General features: G+C 31.0%; 1 pseudogene; it reads left to right on the forward strand.

The window, feature by feature from the left end:
- On the forward strand, positions 1-26352 carry LOC139506145 (BTB/POZ domain-containing protein 7-like; annotated as a pseudogene).
- The last annotated feature ends 746 nt before the right edge of the window (positions 26353-27098 follow it).

The following is a 27098-nucleotide window of genomic DNA, read 5'->3' on the forward strand; positions in this document are numbered from 1 at the left end:
CTGCTGATTACTTACAGGTTCCAGGGTGAGGCAGTGTCAAGGTAAAATAAGTTTTGGTAGCCAACTGCTGTGATCATTACCAAGGTTATTTATTCATGAATATCGTGATAAATACTTTCTGTTTTAAGGATATTTGGATAATACCGACGACTGAAAAACTGGTAGGGACTATTCTCAACATTTCAGATCAATAATACATGACAAAATAAAAAGGTAAACATTGTTGAAGGCGTCATCATGATCATGATATCAACTACAGGTATCATCTTCAAGATCTTTACATTAAAATACTATGAGGCAGGTGTTGTATGAAACTTGCGTTTCTGTATAAACGTTTTTTTTTTTTATATTTAATTATTTTATTTGAATATAAATCACAACTGGGCATGGTTCTATAACGACTAACAGTTACTTGGCATCAGTTTAAACTTGAAGATAGCCTCTAAAGTCCATGTACAAAAAATGTTCAAAGTAAGGGAAAACATGTAAATATGGTATAATACTAATATGTTCGCCCTCGGTCTGTTCCCATATAAATATATTAATGTTGATAGTATGCAGGTTTTCTACGTACATGTACACCCTGTACCTATGCCAAGATTTATTTACAAACATACATACATGTACAGTGGAGGCCACAGGGTCAGTGATATCACACATTACCTGATTTCATCACATCTGCAATGTAACACAAATAGAATTATTCTTGTCAAGTCAGGAGCCTGTAATTCAGTGGTTGTCGTTTGTTTATGTGTTACATATTTGTTTTTCGTTCATTGTTTTATATAAATAAGGCCTTTAGTTTTCTCGTTTGAATTGTTTTACATTGTCTTATACGGGCCTTTTACAGCTGACTATGCGGTATGGGCTTTTCTCATTGTTGAAGGCCGTACGGTGACCTATAGTTGTTAATGTCTGTGTCATTTTGGTCTCTTGTGGACAGTTGTCTCATACCACATTTTCTTTTTTATATTGTAATTGTCCAAAGTGACAGAAAAAATGACAAGAGTTAATTAATACCTGTTATAAATGCAATCCAATGATAAACCATAATTTTGCCAATTTCCATTAAAAAATATTACATCATGAGAAGAAATTTGTCTCATTTAAATCAAATTTATAGTAGATTGAAATAAATTTTGCTCTGCATCCTTGACAGCCTGTTATGCACAAAATCACCAGACATTTGAAGAACTCTCAAAAGAGGCCAGAGGTTTGCCTAACTTTGGACACACATTACACAAAATATTAAGGATAAAACCATACATCATGTACAGAAGATATTATGAAATAAAAGTACATGTATGTTACTATTTTTTTCACACAATATTGTCTGATTATTGGTTTTTACTGTTAAATAAAATGAAGTCATAAGTCTTAGGTTCGCTGTTACACAAGACTGCACTGCACCTGACATATATCTAAAAATACATCATTTAGATAATTTTGAATGCCAAATATATGTTTATTGTGTGTTTTGTCTACAAAAGACTCGCCAGGGATGATCAATTAAAAAGTAATAGAAAGACCAAATAATGTATGAAGTTGAAGAGATTGCATTGATCATTCATTAGATGTATAAGAATTAATATCTATTTTTTCAAGCAATGATTGGTTTCGTTGTAAGACATGTATTTATTTAGAATTAACTTTCAGTGGATATGACTATTGATTGTTTTTCTTATAAGGTACAATTATGATTTTTATTTATTTTATAACCTATCTGTAATTCTGTCATTCTGTCATATGGCAAGGAACAGTTGTACAGACTTTTGCAAATGCTTTAAAACATTATTGTCAGAGCCATGCAATGTAGTCGGTCAGGTACATTGTAATCAAGAATACACAATTGTTCTTGGTCTTATCAGTGTTCAAGTCCTTCACAAATTGTAGTAGTTTTCATGTTTATGTGTATTACCAATGTAACCCATGCCAACACTCATGGTTCTCTGTACATGCTGTAAGGCGAGTCCATGCTCATGAAAATCTTTCTGAACTCATCATTCTCAAAACTGGTGAGTATTGAAATTACTTCAACTGGTTCCAAAAATATCATTTATGACCGCAAGAATTAATGGTAAAGCAGATTGATTAGTACTGTTAGTGCTTACAAAAAGCATTGTTTTAAGAAGTGAAAGATCACAATTTGTTTTTTGGTTCCAAAAATATCATTTATGACCGCAAGAATTAATGGTAAAGCAGGAAACAGGTGTCCAATGATTTGACTAGCTACAAAAAGTCGACAACCAACTACATTTTTGTACTGTGACACTTTTTGTCTGCTCTAAATTTAAACATTGTGACAATTGCAACTACTCAAACATGAAAAAGGTGGTTAGCCAGAACTTAACAAGTATAACTGTTTTTGCAAAGTGTGTTTTCCCATTGTAACATAGATATAATTGTTCTTGTACATGGAATTGTTTAAGTCTTCAGAAAAAACCCAGAAAAAGTCAAAATTGATAAGCTAAAGCTTGTACAAAAATTGAGGGATGTATTTTCAGATTCATTGCTGAACCAGTACCACTCCCTATTTACTGAATTCTTATATATCTTTACACAGAATGGCAATTTGTGAAATTTTATTCACATTTCTTTCAGGAACTACAAAGAAGGTCTTTTCTTAAATTTATGGTCCAGCTTGATGTGAGCACACTAGCCTATACATGTACCTAGTGATGCATTTTCATATCTATTGCTTATCAACTTTCTTTTAACCAACTCCTTAAACAGGGGGTTTACAATTTGAAATTGATAACTCAAGAGTTCAACTTTTTAGCTCACCTGGCCTAAAAGGCCATGTGAGCTTTTCTCATCACTTGGCGTCTGTCGTCGTCGTCGTCGTCGTCTGTCGTCGTTAACAATTTTTCAAACATCTTCTCCTCTGAAACTACTGAATGGATTTGAATGAAACTTAAAATGATTGTTCCTTAGATTATCCTGCACAAAGTGTGTGCTTCGATTTTTGATCCGTCAAAAAACATGGCCGCCCTTACTTTAAATAGAACATAGGGGTCAAATGCAGTTTTTGGCTTATATCTCAAAAACGGAAGCATTTAGAGCAAATCTGACATGGGGTAAAAATGTTTATTAGGTCAAGATCTATCAGCCCAGAAATTTTCAGATGAATCAAACAAACCATTGTTGGGTTACTGCCACTTAATTGGTAATTTTAAGGAAATTTTGCAGTTTTTGGTCATTATCTTGAATATTATTATAGATGAAGATAAACTGTAAACAGCAAAAATGATCAGCAAAGTAAGATCTACAAATAGGTTAATATGACCAAAATTGTCAATTGACCCCTTAAGGGGTAAATGTCCTTTAATGACAATTTTTCACAATTTGTTCATCATATTTGCTAACTTTAAAAAATCTTCTCCTCTGAAACTACTGAATGGATTTGGATGAAACTTAGCATGATAGTTCCTTAGATTATCCTGCACAAAGTGTGTGCTTCGATTTTTGATCCGTCAAAAAACATGGCCGCCCTTACTTTAAATAGAACATAGGGGTCAAATGCAGTTTTTGGCTTATATCTCAAAAACGAAAGCATTTAGAGCAAATCTGACTGGGTAAAAATGTTCATTAGGTCAAGATCTATCAGCCCTGAAATTTTCAGACGAATCAAACAAACCATTGTTGGGTTGCTGCCACTTAATTGGTAATTTTAAGGAAATTTTGCAGTTTTTGGTCATTATCTTGAATATCACTATAGATAAAGATAAACTGTAAACAGCAAAAATGATCAGCAAAGTAAGATCTACAAATAGGTTAATATGACCAAAATTGTCAATTGACCCCTTATGGGGTAAATGTCCTTTAATGACAATTTTTCACAATTTGTTCATCATATTTGCTAACTTTAAAAAATCTTCTCCTCTGAAACTACTGAATGGATTTGGAAGAAACTTAGCATGATAGTTCCTTAGATTATCCTGCACAAAGTGTGTGCTTCGATTTTTGATCCGTCAAAAAACATGGCCGCCCTTACTTTAAATAGAACATAGGGGTCAAATGCAGTTTTTGGCTTATATCTCAAAAACGAAAGCATTTAGAGCAAATCTGACATGGGGTAAAAATGTTCATTAGGTCAAGATCTATCAGCCCTGAAATTTTCAGACGAATCAAACAAACCATTGTTGGGTTGCTGCCACTTAATTGGTAATTTTAAGGAAATTTTGCAGTTTTTGGTCATTATCTTGAATATCATTATAGATAAAGATAAACTGTTAACAGCAAAAATGATCAGCAAAGTAAGATCTACAAATAGGTTAATATGACCAAAATTGTCAATTGACCCCTTAAGGGGTAAATGTCCTTTAATGACAATTTTTCACAATTTGTTCATCATATTTGCTAACTTTAAAAAATCTTCTCCTCTGAAACTACTGAATGGATTTGGATGAAACTTAGCATGATAGTTCCTTAGATTATCCTGCACAAAGTGTGTGCTTCGATTTTTGATCCGTCAAAAAACATGGCCGCCCTTACTTTAAATAGAACATAGGGGTCAAATGCAGTTTTTGGCTTATATCTCAAAAACGAAAGCATTGTTGGGTTGCTGCCACTTAATTGGTAATTTTAAGGAAATTTTGCAGTTTTTGGTCATTATCTTGAATATCATTATAGATAAAGATAAACTGTAAAAAGCAAAAATGATCAGCAAAGTAAGATCTACAAATAGGTTAATATGACCAAAATTGTCAATTGACCCCTTAAGAGGTAAATGTCCTTTTGTGTTTTGGTCTCATTTTCTTTATTTATAAACAGTAAGTCATATATATTTGTAATATTGAAGAATTGTTAGCTGTACATGTTTGCCTGGCATGGTTCAATATGTTCAATAAGGCATTGTTTACCAGGTGAGCGATTCAGGCTCTTGAGAGCCTCTTGTTATTTTACATGTCTAAGTGCCAGAGGGAATACATTGAATTATATACTAAAATTGATTAGTACTGTTGGTACCTACAAAAGGATTGATTTATTACTGTTAGTGCCTACAAAAAGCATTGTTTTAAGAAGTGAAAGATAACAATTTGTTTTATTGTAAACCTTGTGAAAACATGCATATGGATCATGTGTACACAACGTAGCAATAAATCTATATACCTAAGATACATGTACTACCAATCTGTGAACATCTCAGTTTCATGTATACACAACCAATCACTTTTGAATCTTGTTTAGATAAAATTTGAATGAAGTTTGATTACCATATGGTTTTAGTTATAAATATCATAAAAAATTAGTATAAGTATCATCCAGATTATGGCAGATCGCTACTGATGATTTGTCCAATTACCAACATTCAGCATTGATTGTACATGATTTACTTTTAGAGGATTTGCTTTATATTTTTCTTTTTAATTTCAGACTGCTAGAGAGAGATGTTATCAAGACATTAAAAGGTTGGTATTATAATGTATAATATTTTGATAATCAAGTTAACTTTTATTAAAAGTATTATTATTGAAGATTTATATTATATAGATCAATTTTAATTGTCTAGAATTCTAGAAATATACTAAGCTACATGTAGTCAGTGGATTATTTTATTGGCTCAGTCAGGGGATAAAATTCATACGTCTTGTAGTATACAATTGTATACAATCGTGTGCATGTAATTCATATACAATTCTTAAAAAATATGTTAAATACTGTAGCTAGATAGGGAAACTAGTACAACCAAGAAGAATTGGTGAAGTAGCTTGGTCTTTCCTTTAGAGTTTGATAATCTCTTTGAACAGATTAATGATACTAAAGGAAATTCCATCAAACAGTATTCATGCCAAAAGGTAAAACTGGACAAAAAGTCAATGACAACATTTAAAGAAATTTGCACAGAAGTGAAAACTTCCATGCAGTAAATGATTTTTTTATTAATATTTAAGAATGTTTATCAAAGTTATATCTGCTATCAAACATGGCCATTATTAAAAAATTGAAATTTGAACAAAAAGTTTAATAAAAATTGCCCTGAACTTTTGATATATCTAAATTGAGTCGATATTTGGTTTAAAATAAATTGAATAATGAGTATTTATAAATTACATTTTAATATGGTATTATTCCAGTTGAATCAATTTTGACCTGATTACCACCGGTAATATGATTGAATTTGAAAGTTTCAAGAAAATAAAATTTGTATTGACATAGGCACATCTCACATTTAAGGATATCATTAATTTGGCTCTATCTGTTTTGTAGTAAAAAAATCAGATTGTTCAGATTCACCTTTATATATAACCACAAAAATTTGTGCGGTCGTATATTGGGCCTAGATTAATATAGTGTTTGTTTCCCCAATCCCGACCCTGCCCAGCCAGGTGTGGGTAGGTAGGTAGGGAAATAATTATATTTTTCCAAAAAGCTTGAACATTATGGGACGATCCAGCAAGCTTGAAAATCAGAAATGAATAAAATAATATTTGACTTAGTTTTGACAATAAAATTTTATGAGTAGCACCATTTTTGCAGGGTCGGTCGGGATTGGGGAAACAAACAATATTTTATTTTAGGCCTTGGTGTCACGTCATTGTCGTCATCAGCGTCGTCCAAAGACAGATGGTTTCCGGATAATAACTTAAGTATAAGTAAATAGAAATCAATAAAATTTCAACACAATGTTTATAACCACAAAAGAGAGCTTGGGGTTGATTTTGGGGGTTATGGTCTCTAAGGTTTAGGAATAAGGGGCCCAAAACAAGTATTTATCTAGTGTCAGGACAATAAGTTGTGTATAAGTATTTCAGTTGTTCTGAAATTGTACCACAATGTTTAATACCATAAGTAGAAGTTTGGGATATATTTTAAGGGTTATGGCAGTGTTTTTCCCAGAAATTTTGGATAGCATCACATTTGGCGTAAAAAAAAATTATTTTTTTCAATGTAATTTGTCGCGTTGTGGCAATGCTCTATTTCCATTAGCTCATTTATTTCAGTTTAATGTAAAATTTAAACAGTTGTAACTTTATTACCAATGAATACATACGCGTATGAATTTATTGCAAAAGCCGGAACTATAGTACCGTATATCCTACTTGAGCCGTTAGTTTCTGTTCTCTTAAATTAAGTTTGTCTCAACTCAACTCAATAATCAATTTAATGAAATGTGTATATAATGCTTATTACCTCTAAACTCAGTTTAAATTCAATTTTTGGCAGCTTCACTTTTACCGTTCTTGAGTTATGTCCTTTTATAACGTTATATGCTAGCGGGGGCATCATCTACAGTCGTATAAAGCTGTGCCCTGCAGATCATCTGGTTACATATGTATATATACATATACATCAAAAGTGTTCAACAACTGCTTAAGTAGTTATTGCACTTAGAAGATGTCCTCAATTGCATGCTTTTGTGTCTATTATCTTGAAAACCATAATAGATTGAGAGAAACTTGAAATAGCATAAATGATCAGCAAGACAAGACTAAATATTTAGACAACTCCTCTATTAAAGGAATTATCTGTCATATTCATTTTTAACAAAAATTTTTACCTTTATTATCATATATGGTTTCTAACATACTAAAGTATACAGAGGTATTCAGAAGTCCTAAAGTGACAATGAACAATGCAATGACTCATTTAAGGATAAGGATTTCATGTGCTTTTTAGACTAGAGGCCACCTATTATATATCTGCAAGACAAGATCTATTAATAATTCAATATGGCTAAAACTGACAGATGACTCTCTATTGGAGTTTCTACCCTTAAATGATAGAAGTTGAAAGAAACACTGAAATATAATTATTTCATTAGTGATTTCAACAACAAATGGAAGTTTTTAACGACCTTGACTGGCTACAATGTATACAGCCCTTGCAGGGTCGGTAGTGATTACACCAATCATGGTTCTGTTTTGATAAGATTGATTTACCAATAGTAATAATCAGTATGCCAGTAGTGCTACATTTGCATAGGTGCATTATACTACTGTAAATGTATATGCAAATATTTCACAAGAAACACAAATCAAGTGTTTGTTTAATGTGTTCGTTCAGTGGATAAATGATTGTTAAAAACAATCTGAAGTATAGTAGTTGTAATCCCATGATGAGTTAATTCTTGGAGGAATGTCAGCCAACATGAACTGAGTCAGTATATTTTTAGGACAAAAAATAATGTTTTTAAAATCAGTACATTACTGTAAATTCAGAAATTATTGCGAGGTTTTTATTATAGCGAAAAATGCGACAGAGTTGTAAACGGAATAATTTAAACTCGCATTTTGAAATAGTTTATATGAATTAAACAGGACTTATCTCAAAATCGTAAAAATTAAAATCGCATTTAAGTCTAAAATGACAAAATCGCAATAATAAATGCACGCAATAATTTCTGAATTTACAGTATCTCTTTCAAAAACATATTGAGTTGGATAAAATTGATATATTTTTTACCAAAATGTTTTTGATACATGACACAACTTGGGTATTCACATACTTTGGTATAGAAATAAGATGTGTTTTTATATGAAAAAGATATATGTATAGATAAAATTATATACTGGATTACAAATCTCGAAACAGTATAATTTTGGTTCATTCAAAAGTAAAAAGAATTTCTTGTGATGTTTTAAATGTAATAGTATTATATTTCTAGTTTAATTATGTGATTTGTTCACAAGTCAGTATTAACTTGAGATGTGAAAGATAAATTCGAGGGTGTTTCATTACAACTTTAAAAAGTAAGATCCTGTTTCCTTTGATTAAAGTGTTTGACTTGTAAAGGGAGATAATCAGTGTATAAAGATAACACTGTGTGTAATAGATGGAGTATCTAGGCTGGAGATACCAGACAATTATACAAAATATCTTTATTACCTCATGTCTTTATTTGCTTTCAACTACATAATTGTAGAAAACTTGGAATTTATTTTTTCAAAGTATTTAAGGTTTTCCAACATTTGTCGAAATGAATACCAAGACAACCGCATTAATAATCTAAAAATATTTGTTTCAATGCATGCTAGCTAGTGTAAAACTAAAATGATGCATCCTTTAACTTTAAAGAAACTTATATTAAAGAATGTAAAGTTAATGCCAATAACAACTAATAAAAAAAATCATATATAAGACTTAAATATCAATCAGTGCACATTCAACTTCTAATGGATTTAGTTTAAAGACGTCATTAACAGTCAGAGAAAAACCTGACCATGTGCTACAATTGTACTTGCTATAGATCTTCAAGTTATAACATTCAGGTCATTCAAATATATATTTCATGATTATCATGACTATTGCAAGAAACTGCAGACATTTTTACATATATATATATATATATATATATATGAAATAATAGGTGAATTTCTGATAGGTGAAACATTTATGACTTAAGACTGTAGTTGGGGGTCATGTATGTCTCTTTTACTGTCAGAAAAATGTCTTTCTAGTATGAAATATCCCCTATATAAATCTACCTGACTTTTTAAAGATAAGTAAATAGTATACTGAGTCTACTGTATGTTGAGGGATAATTGAGTAAGCATAATTATTTTAGTCCTGTTATTTATTTTAATTAGCGTATTTGGATTAATAAAGGGATATTGATTTTTTCATTTAAACATGATTTTAATGTACACCCATTTCAGATAGACTGAATTATCTAATTGAATTACAGAATATATATATGTGTTTTTTTCTGTTTGATGATATCAGTGGGTGTTGTCAGAATTATTTTATTACATCATATACATTAGTGTATATTACATGCTTAATGGACATTCAATTAATGTAAAACCTTTTACAGTAATTAAGCTATCAACACTCATACTTGCCATGTACATGTATGAAGTTGTTATTAGTGACAAGAATTTTTCCTCTAAGTAATTTTCTCATTGCTTCACAAGTAGTCATTTGAGTAGGTTAGAGGTCAAATAAGGTGTAAATGAGAAATGTATAACATAAAAATATGACATAAAACTACAGGAAGTAGCATAAAAGGGTCGGAGATCCATTGCTAAAAGAGTAGGTAAAGTAAATGAAGATGTTGTTATGGTTATTTTTAGAGCTTGAATTCTTGGAAACCTGCTAATTGGTTCTTTCATGTCCTTTTTTTTTAGATTGAATAATGATGAATGATTATGAAAGTTAAACTCTCCTACAGATCATCAAATTGGTCATTATTGATTCTAAATCTAAATTATTTTGTCATAAATCTGATAAAAAGAATGCATTGTATGTTGTCTGATACCAAGTTAGTCGATGTGAAACCATTGGTTTTGTAACACTGCTGACTGATAAATTTACCCATAATTTTAAAAGAAAAAAAATGATAAACATTTAAAAATAGAATTTTTTATTAAAGTTAAATGTAATTATTCTGAGAATTAGTTTTAAATAATTATAATTTTAAAATTTCCAGTGTGTTTAGCTTTATTTTTAGGTATAACTGTTTCCATGAATTTTAACATGAAGGAATTGAATAAGCTTAACCATATGGTCTGTCATTTTATTGTGAAAAGTAATAGATTATGACTGAATAATTTCAAATGTGACATGTCTATCAGAAATCCAATCTCATGTGTTGTCAAACATTGTTTTTGTTGATATGTTAAAGTGTCGATAAACAATTAAGTCTTAAAGATATTAACTATCAGTTGTTATATTTGAGACTTTTAGTAGCCTATAGAATAACAGTATGAAGAATAAGAATATTAAAAATTGACTTGTTCGAACTTCGATCATATTAAATTTAAAATAATATTCCCAATTATTTTTAACATGTTTAACATACTAGCTGTCTCTTGATCAATTACTTCTTCCAACTGAACACTAATTCAGATCAAGTGGACTTCTTGTATTTCAATCGTAGATCTTTTCATGAGTTGGTTTTAAGAGGATAATGATATAAAGCTGATACTGTGAATCAAATGAAACATAGATGGCGACAAGAAGTTTGTCTCGCTCGCTCTCATGCAGTTAAGAATTAAGAAAGGATGGATCTTTTTTTTGAGAAATTAACAATAATTAATCCTGTCTTCAAGTATGAGAGAAACAGACATCGTTTTCTGTGGTCGTTTTGGAATCAAATCTTCTCTATAACCAGGAGCAGCCTATCAACTTATCAAGATTTAATTTTTTGGCAGAAATTTATCTTTTGAAATATGTTAACTTTCTTTCATCATAAATACACAAATTTTTTTCTCCCTCTGTATATCAGATCTCATTTATTTCATGGCCAACTAACTTCTGTTTGGTAAACATTATTTATTTTTCACATAATAAATTAATTGGAATTGAGCTAAGATCTTTGTTTCTCTGGTCTGCTGTTTGGCAAGACTTCTTGTGGATATAAGTTTGTTTGGTAAACATCATATATTAGTTTTGGCACTGGAAAATTAATTGTCCTACATATGATTGGTGAAACTTATTCTGTTTGTGTGGCTCTTTGATGAGGGTGGGAAACAAAAGGTTCTGTATTCTCCACTATATCAATAATATTGCTACCAATATTTAATTAGTATTGCTTGTAATTGAAATCTCTTGTACTTTTAACTTGTAACAATTTATGATTATGATTTAAGTAGAGTTGTTTTTATGTTAAAGAAAAATATAATTCTCATTTAGAATGGGAAGAGGTAGGGTCAGTTCCCACTGAATGAATTTCTCATATTAAAGCCTTTTAATCATGTGTTTACCACAAGTTTTTGATGATATGTATAATGGCCTTTTTTCAACTGTACATGCTTTTTTTATATAAATAAGGCCGTTATTTTTTCCGTTGGAATTGTTTTACATTGTCTTATCAGGGCCTTTTATAGCTGACAATGCGGTATGGGCTTTGCTCATTGTTGAAGGCCGTACAGTGACCTATAGTTGTTAATGTCTGTGTCATTTTGGTCTCTTGTGGACAGTTGTCTCATCGGCAATCATACCCCATCTTCTTTTTTATATGACTTTATAAAGCATAATATTGCTATTTGTCAAATATTGATATTGATAGATTCTGACAGTTTTTGAGTATTTATCCAAAAACAATATGAAGGACATTTATACCAAACTTTTATGAGAAGTAAAACATGTTTTATTTTTTAGTAAAAAATTATATTAAATTTAAATTTTGTTCCAGATGTGCTTCCTTGCAAACTTTTCCAAACACGTGAATAACTGAAGATGTGTGGAATATATGTTTACATTTTTGTAACTTATTGTCTGCAAAAAACAAAGTAAAGTGATTGATAACATTAGGATCTTATTGATATGTATATATTGACATTTATTTTGTGAAGAGACACACATTATTAAGACTTTTTAATATTCAAATACCAATAGTTGATATTGTTGTAGATGTAAGAAAAACACTTTCAGGGTGGGTTGGTCATGCCTATTTGTTATTGTTGGTTAAAAGTTTTGGGGAATACATGTAAGTAAAGAAGACATTGTACTTCCTTATCCTTTCACCTCAAGATTAATCTTATGACAAATGTTAATTGTCACTGAATGTATGATATTTTTGTCTCAATTTGACATTTATTACACAAGTAAATAATACCACAGATATTTGCTGAGGTCATTGTCTAGGAAAGTAACCTCAATATGAATGATATTTCATATAAGGAAATACAATGTTTTCTGGATGTGGTTAAGAGGTTTTCACATAACTATAGTGGTAACTTTAACGTGACTTTTATCTGGAAACGGATTATTGTGCTTTAGTACAAAAGGATTTGAAACTAAGACAATTGTCTTGCTTTTTCTTCATTCATGATGTAAACTATTTAAATTACATTCCCAGAAAATAGGATTTTGAAATTGACAATTAGACGTAAAAATTATCAATTACAGTAGATAGATATATTTTGATGGGTACCAATTTTTGTGGATAGAGGAAATCTTACATTTTCATGGATACTTTATTTCTTAGTACAAATGTATTGCAATAGTATGCTTCAAGCCGATAAAAACTTTGTATTTCATTTAACATTTGAAAGTACACAGAATCCATGAAAATTAGTGTCTTCTTTCCACTTAATACATCTAAACTATTTAAAGAAAAACACAACACAAACTTATGTTGTTGACTAGCTCGAGTACTGATTAGAAACAAATTGCAGTTTGGTCAGAACTTTGAATGAACTGCAATAAAAGGACAGCAACACTTACTAACCATTGAATTTGTGGCTAACCTATAGCATGTATAGCAATGAAATCCATTGAATTTGTGGCTAACCTATAGCAATGAGATTCATAAAACTTGGTATCCAAACAATAATAATGATTACTTGACTGTGGTTCTTCTACAACAGTTATGGTTACAATTTCCAATCATTTAAACAGTTTGATTTAATGAAACAAATTGCAGTTTGGTCAGAACTTTCAATGAACTGCAATAAAAGTACAGCAACACTTACTACCAAGTAACAGTAATTAGAATTATTACGCCTACAGTTGTAATTATATCTGATGTATAAAGTGATGTTCAATGAACCAAGGATTAATACAATATTACTACCTACATGACCTATATATGACCTTGTTTAAACCAAGGAGGTTATATTAGAAGGAGAGTGAACACTCTGCTTGATACAAAATTAACATCCCCAGGATAGCAGTTCGATCAGAGAAAAATGATAAAAATATAAAGAAACCGACATGTTTATCACCCACTTGACATGGTCCTCTGATGTACCGGGCTGTTACCAGCGAGCAGTTCGGGCTAATAGATAAATCGCATATGTCACGTGGTTGTTATCAGTGAGTGGGTCATTAAAGTTCAGGTGTATTTTTGGTAACAATGCAGTATATAGGTGTTTATGTATGGAAAAAGATTGGACTCTCAATTTCAAAATCAATCGTCTGTCTACCGTGAAAAACGATAAAGAAATGACAAAGTTATGAGGGTTTAAAGGAAAGTTAGTGTGCGATTTTTATTCAACACTACATTGCTTTAAACAAAGATTTTCGCTTCACCTGTCAATTCCTGTTGATGAGAATTGGTAGGTAATAATCATAGAAAATATACGAATATGCAAAGTACTTTAGTTACGGTGACCGGTAACGACCGGAAAGAATATTTGCAATTGAAACATAGAGAAATTTATCGGGAACAACGTAAAAGTGCTTTCTCTTGGTATTAAAAGAGGGACGAAAGATACCAAAGGGACAGTCAAACTCATAAATCTAAAACAAACTGACAACGCCATGGCTAAAAATAAAAAAGACAAACAGAAAAACAATAGTACACACGACACAACATAGAAAACTAAAGAATAAACAACACGAACCCCACCAAAAACTAGGGGTGATCTCAGGTGCTCCGGAAGGGTAAGCAGATCCTGCTCCACATGTGGCACCCGTCGTGTTGCTTAAGTGATTACAAATCCGGTAAATAGTCTAATTCGGTAGGTCATATTCATGAAAGGGAAGGGGATTGTAGTTACGACGTAAGGAACATATCCGATATCATTTGTGAAACGGTTATTCCATAACGGTCAACCAACTCGTGATGGCGTCCGTAAAATTTACGAAGGGATGATTTCAACTTCACCATTTGACGGCAATGAGACAGATATTCGTTTCATTTCTATTGGTTAGAAGTTAACTTTTAACATAAAATTTTAATTTTTAATTACTTAATAAAAAATATCACAAAATATCGTATTAATATATCAATAATTATATTTCCGGTCAGTTTATGACACCTCGGGTGTTTCCGTTCTTACTCGGGTATGTAATTAGGACAAAATCTCCCTCTGTGACAGAGTCGATCTCAAGTAATTAACACCCACTTACAGAATAGTCGGTAACATTTTATGTGTAATTATCGTCTTTCGTCCTCTCTCCTTCTAATATAACCTCCTTGTTTAAACTAAAGTTTAGGAATAGGAGATTTTACATTTGCGTATGATATTGTTATAAGTGTAAAATATTCAATTTAAGATTGGATATCTTTATAAAAAACTGCAATGTTGAAGATTTTTAAAAGAGTTGTTGCAAATATAGTTGATATTATAATACTTGCTATGTGGGTTTTAATTATGATTACACTATAATGTTAAATGTGTCACATTGTCAATGTACAAATATGTAATCATAGAAAAAGAAAACTCCACCCTTGTAAATGTGTAAAAATATCTACTCAATAAGTGGTCAACAGGATGACTTCTTATATCAAACACTTAAAGTTTGGCGCTAATATAATTGAATGATAAATGATCTTATAAACATGATAAAATAGATAGAGTTGAAAGATATATATATACAGGTACTTTGGTCTTAGCTATGATTTAAAAAAATCTTAAGACGTTACATACAAATGATTTTTTTCTAGTACATGAGATGAGTTCATAATATTAGTCATAAAAAATAAATTTATGATTTAATTATTTTTTTAAAGTCATTCATAATGTTGTACTGTTAGCGGTTATGCCCTTCATTATCTCCTTGAATCATACAGATATAGGACAGGGTTTATATTATAGAAATGTCTTGCAAATCGTGAGCATAGTAACTACCTGTACCAGAGAAAAAAATAAACACACAGTTAAGAAAAAAGTACATGTACATGGGTTCATAAAGCAAGAATAAAGAAAATGAATTTCACAATGAATAAAACTACAAAGCAAAATGATAAGTTTCACTAAGTACCTGATTACATGGGAACATATTACAACAATAAGCAAACAAATCAAACATAACACTTCACCACCTGTATACAGGTATGATTTTACATCATAAAATCTAGGTGCATCTTTTGTTATCTTTGTATATATGTATGTAAATTCAGTTATATGATGCAGTTCATATAACTTTTCATTTTTTTGTGTTTTAGAAATAACTTTCAGTTACTGAGACCTATGCAGTGGCTGAAAGTTCATTCAACTATGACATATAATAGCTAGTTCTTGTAATTTGACTAGATAAGCTTTATACAAATTGTGACTTGGAAGGAGAGTTGTCTCATTGGCACTCATACCACATCTTCTTATATCTATTTATAATATAAATTATTTTTGCCTTTTTTAGATCAACAAAAAGACTGAAATGTGACAACAGTATATAGATAACCTCCAAGAATGGGGGCAAATTCTTCCTACATGGATTCAAGTGGGGCATCAGGGAAATCCCCACAGTTTCCAAGGATAGGCAATCAATATACTGTTTCTGAAACTGATATAAGCGTGAAAGAGAAAAGGAAAAAAGCTTCAAAGTTTGCAACATTAAGAAAGAAATTAATACGTTCTAGACGACATAGTCGTTCCTTGGATTATGGAAGAGCTCTAAGAGATATGATTTCATCGTGGTCTTTCAGGGATGTGAACTGTTTAATACAGGAATATGAGGCACTTGCAGCTCTAAAAGAGCTAGCTTTAGCAGCAAACTTAGCTAGACCCCCTGCAAACTCCTTCAGACAAGATCTGTCACATTTGTTTGACAGCAAATTATGTACAGATGTTGATTTAGTTTACCGTGGAGCATGTTTCCCAGCTCATAGAGCACTGTTGTCAGCTCGTAGTCCATACTTTAGGAACTTATTACGCTACCATCCTTTTGGATCACAGGTTCCTGTCAAGTTAAAAACAGTAGGAGTTGATGTATCTTTGTTTGCAATTTTATTAAGATATTTATACACAGATTCAATTAATTTAGAAGAATTACGGAAGGACCATAGAGAAATTTTAAGAAAATTAGCTGAGGAATTTGGTTTACCAAATCAACTTGAATTTGATTTACGGACTTTATTGGAATCTGGAGATTACTGTGATGCTTTATTGGTTTTCTCATGTGACAGTGAGTGCTCCGATTCTTTATCACATGACCTACCACCAGAGGGGGTGTGTAAAGCTAAAAGTTTGGAATTACCATGTCATAAATGTGTTTTAGCAGCTAGATCTCAATTTTTTCGTAATTTATTATTAAGACGTGCTAGGTCAGGGGGAGGAGTTGACAGAAAGAACATTGCAGACAACTTCATTGATTGTTCTAGATGAAAGTGTGATTCCTCGTAAATATGCCCCGTGTGTTATTAAATGCTATTTATCAAGACAGCGTAGATTTATCGTTAATATTACGTGGAAGTGCTAGTATGTGTAGTTTAAGTGAAGCTCAGGCAATTGTTGCGGGTAAAGGACAGATGACATTAGTTGATGAAGCAATGGAAGTTTACCAGATAGGGCAGTTTCTTGATTTCCTATATTGTCTCAAGGTCAGTTTTACCAGGAATATACAACTTGTCTTTCATTTAAATCAAATAGAAATTTCAATGTAAATAATCAAATATACGTCTTGTTTGTCTTAAATGATTTTAAACTATAAAAGAAGCTTATATCTATCAAAGAATTTTATAAGAACCTGTATTCTGTAATAAGATATAAGAAGATGTGGTATGAGTGCCAATGTCAGAGACAACTCTCCATCAAAATAACAATTTATAAAAGTAAACCATTATAGATCAGGGTACAGCCTTCAACACAGAGCCTTAGCTCACACCAAACAGCAAGCTATAAAGGGCCCCAAAAATAAGTAATGTAAAACTATTCAAACGGGATTTACTTTATAATATTGTTGTAACAATATAACATTTATATTTTAAAAAAATGTTACAGGTTTAGAAGTATGAAAAAAGAAATGGTAGTATTTCTCATACATGTCATAGTTAATTCAGTCATGATAGTAACTTGAAATAAAAATTGAAAATATCTGATGATGAAGGAATGTACCATGAAGTCTATAAAGTCCATGAAGTCTAGCTAAATGTATTATATATTTATTCCCTGTTGATTGACAATGGTTTCTACTAAATGATGTATTATAGATTTCAATATTTCATATTCTATAGAGGGATACTTGTATTGTGCAGTAATGATGTATAATTTATTTGTTGATTGTATTTAGGTTGTGAAGATATTATTACAGAGCATATATCTGTAGACAATATACTCAGTATACTAAACTGGAGTTCAGAGCCACATGGGTCTGAATGGGTTCACAGACAGGCTATACAGTTCATGAGAGAAGAATTCTTACAGATAATACAATCACCAATATTTTATGAATTAACCAAAGAACAGTTGATAGATGTAGTGTGTTCAGATTTCCTGCAGGTAAAATTTGAGATATACATAGTATAATTATATACATTAAAACCTATTGACCATGACCATACTTTGTACAATACATGTTCATGTATTAAAATTGGAGAATTGTTTTGACACCCATGGCAGTTGAAATCTAATTTTTCCGGCCACCTTATGATAATACTTTTTTCAATTAAGTACATCACATAATAATCCAGTTTTCAACGGTACTCATCGTCTGGTCAAGTCTGATAGGTCAAAAATATTCAAAATTGCTTGATTCACAAATGTTAAATAGTTAATTGACTTAAATGTATACTGCAGAAAGGACATGCAGCACCAAGTTTCATAGTCATGATAGTATTTTAGAAAGACGACATGCATGTATTTAACTACAAGTTTAATCTGATTTCGTAACATTATAACATATAATGAGACACTGTTTATACATATTGATAGTTTCACCAATATCTGATTGGTTGAGACTATCCCACGTGTCTTGAACAAATCCTCATATTCCCTTCTGAGGATCATATTCCCTCAGAAATGTCGGGATAACATTGTGTGACGTTACGCACGGTTAATGTACATAACGTTTTGAACTTCTCATTTTTCTTTAAAAAAAGCGATAGCAATAATCATTATCATGTTCAAATTTATTTCAGACCATAAAACAAAAAGACTAATAATTAACTTTTGATCTGTACTGTTTATCAATAAGTATATGGTGTTAAATTTAACTTATAAAAACAAGCGGATAAGAAAACAAAATGTATGCAAAATGATATTTTTTTATAGTAAAGAAAGCATAGGCAGTGGAATAAAACATTCATTTCCCTTTGCTTCAGGGGATATGAAGGTTTGCTCAGGTCACAATTAAAAATATTTTGGTTTGCCCAAACTTTACCTAACATGCCAAAGGTTGAGACGGTAGTTATAGGTAGGCTTTTTTTTTTTAAAGAAATTGAAGTATCAGATGTTTATTTGTCTTCATGCCTATCTGATTAAAAAAAAAACTTCTTCAAATCAGGACAATAAAAGAATTTGAGTAGGCAACTTTTTTCTGGGTAGGTAGGGTTTGGGCAAACAAACCTATTCTTTTTTATGGCCTCACCTTCTAAAAATAATATTTCCCTCAGACAAAGTCATGAATATTCTTGGGTTAACAAATCTTCATATCTCCCTCAGGCACGGAAAATGTATACGATTCAACTTTTGTTTACCTGATAACACGTTCATATGGACTCTTGTTTGTGTCTATGGATAAAAGGAGATGTAGAGTAAGCATCAATGAGGCAACAACCTAACAATAAAATTCAAATAATAATTATAAATAAAAGCCAGAATTTATTGTGAATATAATTGATTTATTCTGGGTGTATGAAATGAGCACTTACATGTATCAAATAACAGCTGCAGGTCATTGTTGATATTTATACATATTTTCAGGCGGGAGAGCTGGACATTTTATCAGCAGTGTTAAAATGGGGTGAACATCACCTGGTTAAAAAGATTGAAGAGAGAGGTAAGTATTTAGGATTTAATAAATGCAGTAACCTTCCATTGACTGAAAAAATAAAAAATGGATTGAAGAACTAAATAAATTACTACCTTACAATTAGATATTTAAGGTTCTTGTCTCAGAGTTGACAACTTTTAACGAGATAAAATTGACTGTCATAAAGTAAATAAGCAGAGGTAACACCAATATTGTTAAAGCCTGTTTAGTTCAAAACTGTGTGAGTTTATCCTCAAATTGACCTGTTTAAAATTTTACATACTTAGTGTATACATCAATAGGAGTTCTTATTATGGTAGAAAGACATTTTAACTTTCAATATCTTGCAGCTCAAAATAAGAATATGAAATTATTTCATGAAAACTTGTTATTTCACACAATTGACAGTCATTTAATCACTTTTTATTTCAGAACCAAATATACTCAGCCACACAGCACACAGTATCAGTAAGAAGGAGTGAAGAAAAGAGATTTAAATGACAATGAATTGAGAGACATTTTATGTGATATAATTTCATTGGTCAGAATAGATCATGTGATACCATATAATAATGAAATTTTAAATAGTGCAATAAAAAGAGGACTTATAAGCTCTCCACCATTACATATGATGGGAGATGAAACTTGTCAAAGTTTACCTGTGTCAACATGGATACGCACCAAATGTCATGGAACGTTTACACGACCAAGACTATTTACTCCATATTTTGAAGAATCAAAGGTACATTATCAATGAAATCTCACCAGCAACCAAAAATTTGAAAAACAAAATAAAGCCCAGAGTAAAAAGTTGAATTTCTGTCTAGGATGAACAAAGATTAACACAGTTACTTTTGAAGTGTAAAAAAAGTCTGAACAAACTCTAAAATTTAAATTGTCTGAACTTTGATCGCCTTTTAAAAACAACGAAATAAGTTCCAATAATTTCTAGGAATGTTGAAGATGAAGAAACCATGAATATATAATATATTCAGAATGTCATAAAAGTATTTTCATGAGATTATTTTCATACATTCTTTAACAATGTTTGCTTTGAAGTTGATAAGGGAGATATAATCAAATAGTTTATTATGTCATATGAATCTTAGTAATAAAGAAGTGTGTAAAAAAACTGTGTTTTTTGAGGGAAATTGATTAACATCATTTTTTGGAGGGTGAAAGAAAATTGTTTATTTTTATGCCTTTTTTTCATTGCTAGGCTGTATTAGAAGAACAGATTGTCACAGGATCAGGATCAAGACTCAGGTCGTGTACGGACGATACAAATGTCATCTATACCAGACACACTGTATATGGTAGAAGACAGACAGTCCTATATACCGTTCAGTTCAGGGAGTTCTACGGTTGATATTGTTGCTGGTACTATTCCTGGTAGGTCACTGTGAGAACACCAGAACACAATCTTCAAGCTAGGATAAGATTATTATCAGTTGTTAAATTTACACTCTGAAAGAACGGGATATACTGGTTTACCAGTCTCATTCAGTAATCCTTTCACTTTATTTTCTGTTTATTTCCTACCACTACATCATATTTTGGTAACAAATTATTAAATTATTGTGCATCATTTTTGGTGTAATTCCTGGGTTTTTTCCATGCATTTTTCCTCTGATGCATCTGATGCAGCTTTGTTTCTGGTGTCTCATAATCTCGGTTAAATCAAGAATTATTAGCATAATTCCAAGTACAAAATAGTTGGATAAAAGAAACACACTTGAAATTTGAAATGATTCATAAAAAAATTAAATTTGTTGATTTTATAATGTGCATCAAAATGCATTTGCTTGATTAATAACTTTTCAATGAATTTGTTTTCAACAATGAGAGTGCCTTGTTTGTTTGTTGTTTTCACCTTTATGACTGATCATTTGGGACAAAATATACATGTCAAACACATTTTACCGTGAAATCTAAGGAACGAAAGAGTATTTATTAAGATGAAAAACCATTAAAATTTAAATTAGTCAATTAAAGTTATGGTACTTGATTCAGACTGAACTTAACTGAACTTAACAGCTAAAACAAATGCCTTATCTCCTAGGAGATGTTTCATTTGCAAACAGTTATATAATTTATTTTGAGTTGTCTTTGTAAACATTATTGTGCTGTTTTCTCAGCCATACTTTTATTAAATAATTAATTTTTTATTTTACTGGGTTATTATGCTTTCTACCTTAAAACTTTCACCGATCGCTGCCTTGACAGAAGCTTCTCTCAGAAGATGGCTTCCCTGACGATTGTGACACAAGTTGGAGAAACCTTATATCAAATATCAATAAAAACTTTTTAGTAGTTTTTTATGCCCCACCTACGATAGTTATGTTTTCTGGTCTTTGCGTCCGTCCGTCTGTCGTTCGTTCGTCCGTCCGTCCGTCTGTCCCGCTTCAGGTTAAAGTTTTTGGTCAAGGTAGTTTTTGATGAAGTTGAAGTCCAATCAACATGAAACTTAGTACACATGTTCCTTATGATATGATCTTTCTAATTTTAAAGCCAAATTAAACTTTTGACCCCAATTTCACAGTCCACTGAACATAGAAAATGAAAGTGCATGTTTCAGGTTAAAGTTTTTGGTCAAGGTAGTTTTTGATGAAGTTGAAGTCCAGTCAACTTGAAACTTAGTACACATGTTCCCCATGATATTATCTTTCTAATTTTAATGCCTAATTATATTTTTTATCCAATTTCACGGTCCATTGAACATGGAAAATGATAGTGTGAGTGGGGCATCCGTGTACTTTGGACACATTCTTGTTATGTCTTTATTCTATTAAGATGCACACAGTTTTGTTTATGGTTTAATACATTTATGGCCAGATAAAAATTGAATTTGGTACATTTTGGCTTTGAAATACACGATTTACAAAATTCCTTCTTTAGACCCAAAATCATAAATTTTCAACCCAAAACAGCATAAGTTTGAACATTTTTACGAGGTTGTATGAATTCCTTACATGGTACGATGTCCATTCTAAAGTGTTTTTGTACATAGAACAGCATTTAATGTCAAAACAGTTTACTAGTCTGCCTTCAACTCTTCCAAATTCTTCAAAAAAAAATGTTCCCTTATTTCAAATTCCATATTAAATTAAAAACAAGATTTCAACCAGAACAAACAAAATACTGTTATCAATATTTATCACGATTATGTCTTTCAGTATCACAATGAATTCAAACAAAAGCAGTACTGAATATTTTAGCCATTTAAATTACAGTTATAAATGGTAATCTGAAATATTTGCTTTTCTTTCACAGTGCCTGATCAGACAACAATGAAAATGATGATAAAAAGAGAAAAAGAATTCCAAGAGAGTAAATTGACTATAAGAGCATTATCTCTACCTTATTGTGATCGTCGTGTGTGAATTATCAAATACAGTTACGTATAGTGAGAGAATTTGGACTACCTGACAGTACTATTGAAATATTACAAAATAGTCATTTTTACCATTCAAACAATGTCCGACATCATCATCATCCTCAGCCACCGACACCTGTTAGAACCAATCCATTGTTACCAATAAAACGTAGACAGAGCCCACCACTCAGCAGGAGGAGTAGACATGGTAGGTCCGACAAAACCTATACAGATGGTATCACCTACAAGGTCCCTTAAACAGGTACTGACACAAAACACAATTTATATTACAAAACCTATACAGATGGTATCACTACAAGGTCCCTTAAACAGGTACTGACACAAAACACAATTTATATTACAAAACCTATACAGATGGTATCACCTACAAGGTCCCTTAAACAGGTACTGACACAAAAACACAATTTATATTACAAACCTATACAGATGGTATCACCTACAAGGTCCCTTAAACAGGTACTGACACAAAACACAATTTATATTACAAAACCTATACAGATGGTATCACCTACAAGGTCCCTTAAACAGGTACTGACACAAAACACAATTTATATAGATATAAGAAGATGTGGTATGAGTGCCAATGAGACAACTCTCTCATCCATGTCATATAGTTTAGACCAAGAATATTTTCCTTTATGTAGCTTCCATACACTTATGCCAATATCTTATTTCTTTATTTTGATTTCTTATTCAGCATTTATTTTCCGTGCAGAATAATTTGCATATCTACTTTGCACTAATAATAAAATATTAATAGCACAAAATGAAATTAACTGTAAACTGTTGACAACAATCACACAAGGGCAATATAGAAAACAGAAAGATAAAAGCAAAACTAAAGAAAAACACAGAAAATAATCACTGTGCAAAAGATACCTGGTAACAACAGTTACCACACAATATAAAAATGTTGTTTTCAGAGACCATCACAAATAAGATAAGACAACAATATAAAAATCAAAATGATGTTCTCAAAGAAAAAATAGTAAGATCATCTGACAAAGTAATGATATCAAGAAAGCCCATGGCCAAATATTTCACATTCACTGATTGTAACTGAATGAGGATTCATTGACCTTCAATATAGAGTCTATGGACTAAGGTAGAACATCATTGAAAATAAATATTAAATGAAATTATGAATTAGATCACCAACTGTTCTTTTTTTATTTTCAGCCTGATATTAACCCATGTCATGAAAGTGTCTTAAGTGAAACCATGCCTGATATTGCTATGGGCAACAGCATCTGTAAGTCAAGTTCACCTACAGGATGAATTTGAGTTGGACATAGGTGATGGAACTAGTCATCCAGGACCATGTACATCTGACCTAATATGTGTTCATAACATTTTATTTCATTCTTTCACTATACAAAACCGGGTTAAGACAGACTGCTGTTTTATTTATACCTTAGAGATACACTTACAAATTGGTTCTTTTTTAAATGAGTTGTATTAATACAGTACAGATCTAAAATTTGTATACAGTAGTCTCCATTTCCCTAAGGAAATTATCAGCACCTATCAAGTGCATTGTTAAATTCTCTTCAGTAATATACAATGTCATATTGAGCAGAGTATTTACACAATAGGGGGTCATTATGAGAGGGGACTACTGTTCCATAAACTGGTAAAGTAAAACAACTGTTTAAGGAATCTCAGGTTTAGCTGTACTAAAATAATTTCTCAAAATAACATATATTTATATACAACTAGAAAAATATTTGTATCATTAAACGATATGAGGTATATTTTATGTTAGAGATATTTTTCTTGTATGATGAGTAATTTTGGTGTTTATCTTATATTAAGAGTGTAATAATTTACTAAAATATTGCAGTGTTCTCTTCAGATATTGGATAGCATTGTGGTGAAACTTGCTGCTATTTGTTATCACCCTGACATGATTGTGCTTTGAAACCAAATTAATAAGGTACAGTCTAATAGGATGATATCCCCTTTGCCTGTTCTGTGCTCCCCTCTACTCTTATGGTCATACCTTATGCATTGATGTTTTCTAAAGGAAAATAAATAAGAATACACAAATAGTTTTGTATCCATCAAACATTTTTATATGCTCCACCTAGGGGCATTATGTTTTTCGGTCCATGTGTTTGTTCATTCAGTCCATCTGTCTGTCCCGCTTCAGGTTAAAGTTTTAAGTCAAGACAGTTTTTGATGAAGTTGAAGTCCTATCTTCTTTCCCTTCTAATAGAACTAAAATTAAAATCATTATAAGTAATGTAGGCTAGCCATTTTAGTGTGTCCACTGTTGTGTTATACCTGCAGCTAATGCATAATGAATTTTATGAATGTTGTACAAAAATGTATAATTTATAGGGGTATATTTTAAATGAATCGCTAATGCTGTAGATGAACTATGAATGTTGTACAAAAATGTATAATTTATAGGGGTATATTTTAAATGAATCGCTAATGCTGTAGATGAACTGAAGTATTACGGACTAGGGGAATAGCTCTGGTAGCATGGATGGAGGCGATTACATACGGACACATAAAAATACATCAGCTTCCATTTCTACATTTTCATCAGACAAAGAATGACGTCACAAACATAAATACAAGATACTGGCAAAAGGGGAACAACTCTCTATTTCACACAGAAACATAATCAGACCATACATACTGATACATAACAGAAGACCATTTAGGCCATCTTTAAAGTACAGTAGCACCACATTGCTTTAAAGGTCTGGCGAGAACACTGTTATTTTGTTATGAATGTTGTTAAGAAAAAGTTAACCTATATCAGGTTCTAAGTCTTAACGATAAATAGTAGTTATCGCATATTTGATAAATTATAATGAAATGTTTTTTTCAAAGTTATCAAACCCATAAGCTAAAATGTACAATTTATTGGGAAATGTATTGATTATTTATGTAAATTACCAGTCTGGCTAAGTAAGGTAATTATACCGTTACACATAGTATTTACCAAATTTAAAGATTCATTGAAGAAGTTGTCCATTAACTTACATGTTTTCAATCTCATTTTAACTTACATTACTTGGCATTCTTGTGATAACTTATATGACAATCAGATTTGAAATACACTTGTTCAGTGATTACTGTGTAAAATGTAACATATGTTAAGTGATTCTTATATATCTTTACACATATGTGCTCTTAATGAGTTTTATATATGTGAAGTCAATCTTATAGATTGATGTTGGCAATACTGTACATGAATTTTTGTCACTCTTTGGTTGAAAAAAATTACCAGTGATTTCTTTCTCTTGTAATTTTTATTTTCTTTTCGGTCAATTCATCTCTGTACATTATCTATGTATGTGTTATATTTATGAGAATGAAGCTACATGATTCATAATGTTTTCTTGACTTGGTTATTGATGCGTAGCTTTAACTTTAGCATTTCTTTTATTTTGGGAAAAATGATTATCACCAAATATCTGCTTCTCTGACAACATTTTTTTTCAAAACAGAAATTTGTAGTTGTAAAGCTAGTGATCAATACCTCCTCGAGGTTATATTGATTAGTTAATTGTAGTTGATTCGTGTTATAGATAATTCACCTGAAACTTTATTTCTTTAACCATGTTAACTATTATATTATTTTAAAATTAAGCTCCCTATTTCTGCTGATTTCATTGGTATAGTTAAAAAAAAAAACACATTCATTTGTCTAATAAAATTAGGCTTCAATTACATAGTAAGTTGTTTTATTTTTACACAATTGAACAGCAACATCAGTTATTAAAAATGTCAGAAACCATTTTCTTATTTGCTCAATGTGAAATAACTGGAATGACGTATTAGGTATATGTGTTATGATTTGTTGTTTTTCTTCTTTAACTAATCAAACTTTATTGTTAAATTTTGTACATAATTATTTTAGTTTATATATTACATGTCATATTACTAATAGTGCTGATAGATTTATTTATGTAGATCTTTTATGTCTTAAAGTACCAATATGTAGAGAATATTCATTTATTAACATGTTTCTGGGTTTTTTTTTAAACATTACATAATTTGAAGCATTAAAAAATGTTACTATAATGGTTTATTCAAAACCAAATCAACTTAAAAACAAGAAATGCTTGTCACATACTTTTAAATACACCTTATTGCTATTTGTCCGCCATTACTGGATATCAACACAGGTTCCCGTAAAATTTTGATTTCATAAAAC

This window comes from Mytilus edulis, unplaced genomic scaffold (assembly GCF_963676685.1).
Source record: "Mytilus edulis unplaced genomic scaffold, xbMytEdul2.2 SCAFFOLD_279, whole genome shotgun sequence".
In the NCBI taxonomy this organism is placed as follows: Eukaryota; Metazoa; Mollusca; class Bivalvia; order Mytilida; family Mytilidae; genus Mytilus; species Mytilus edulis.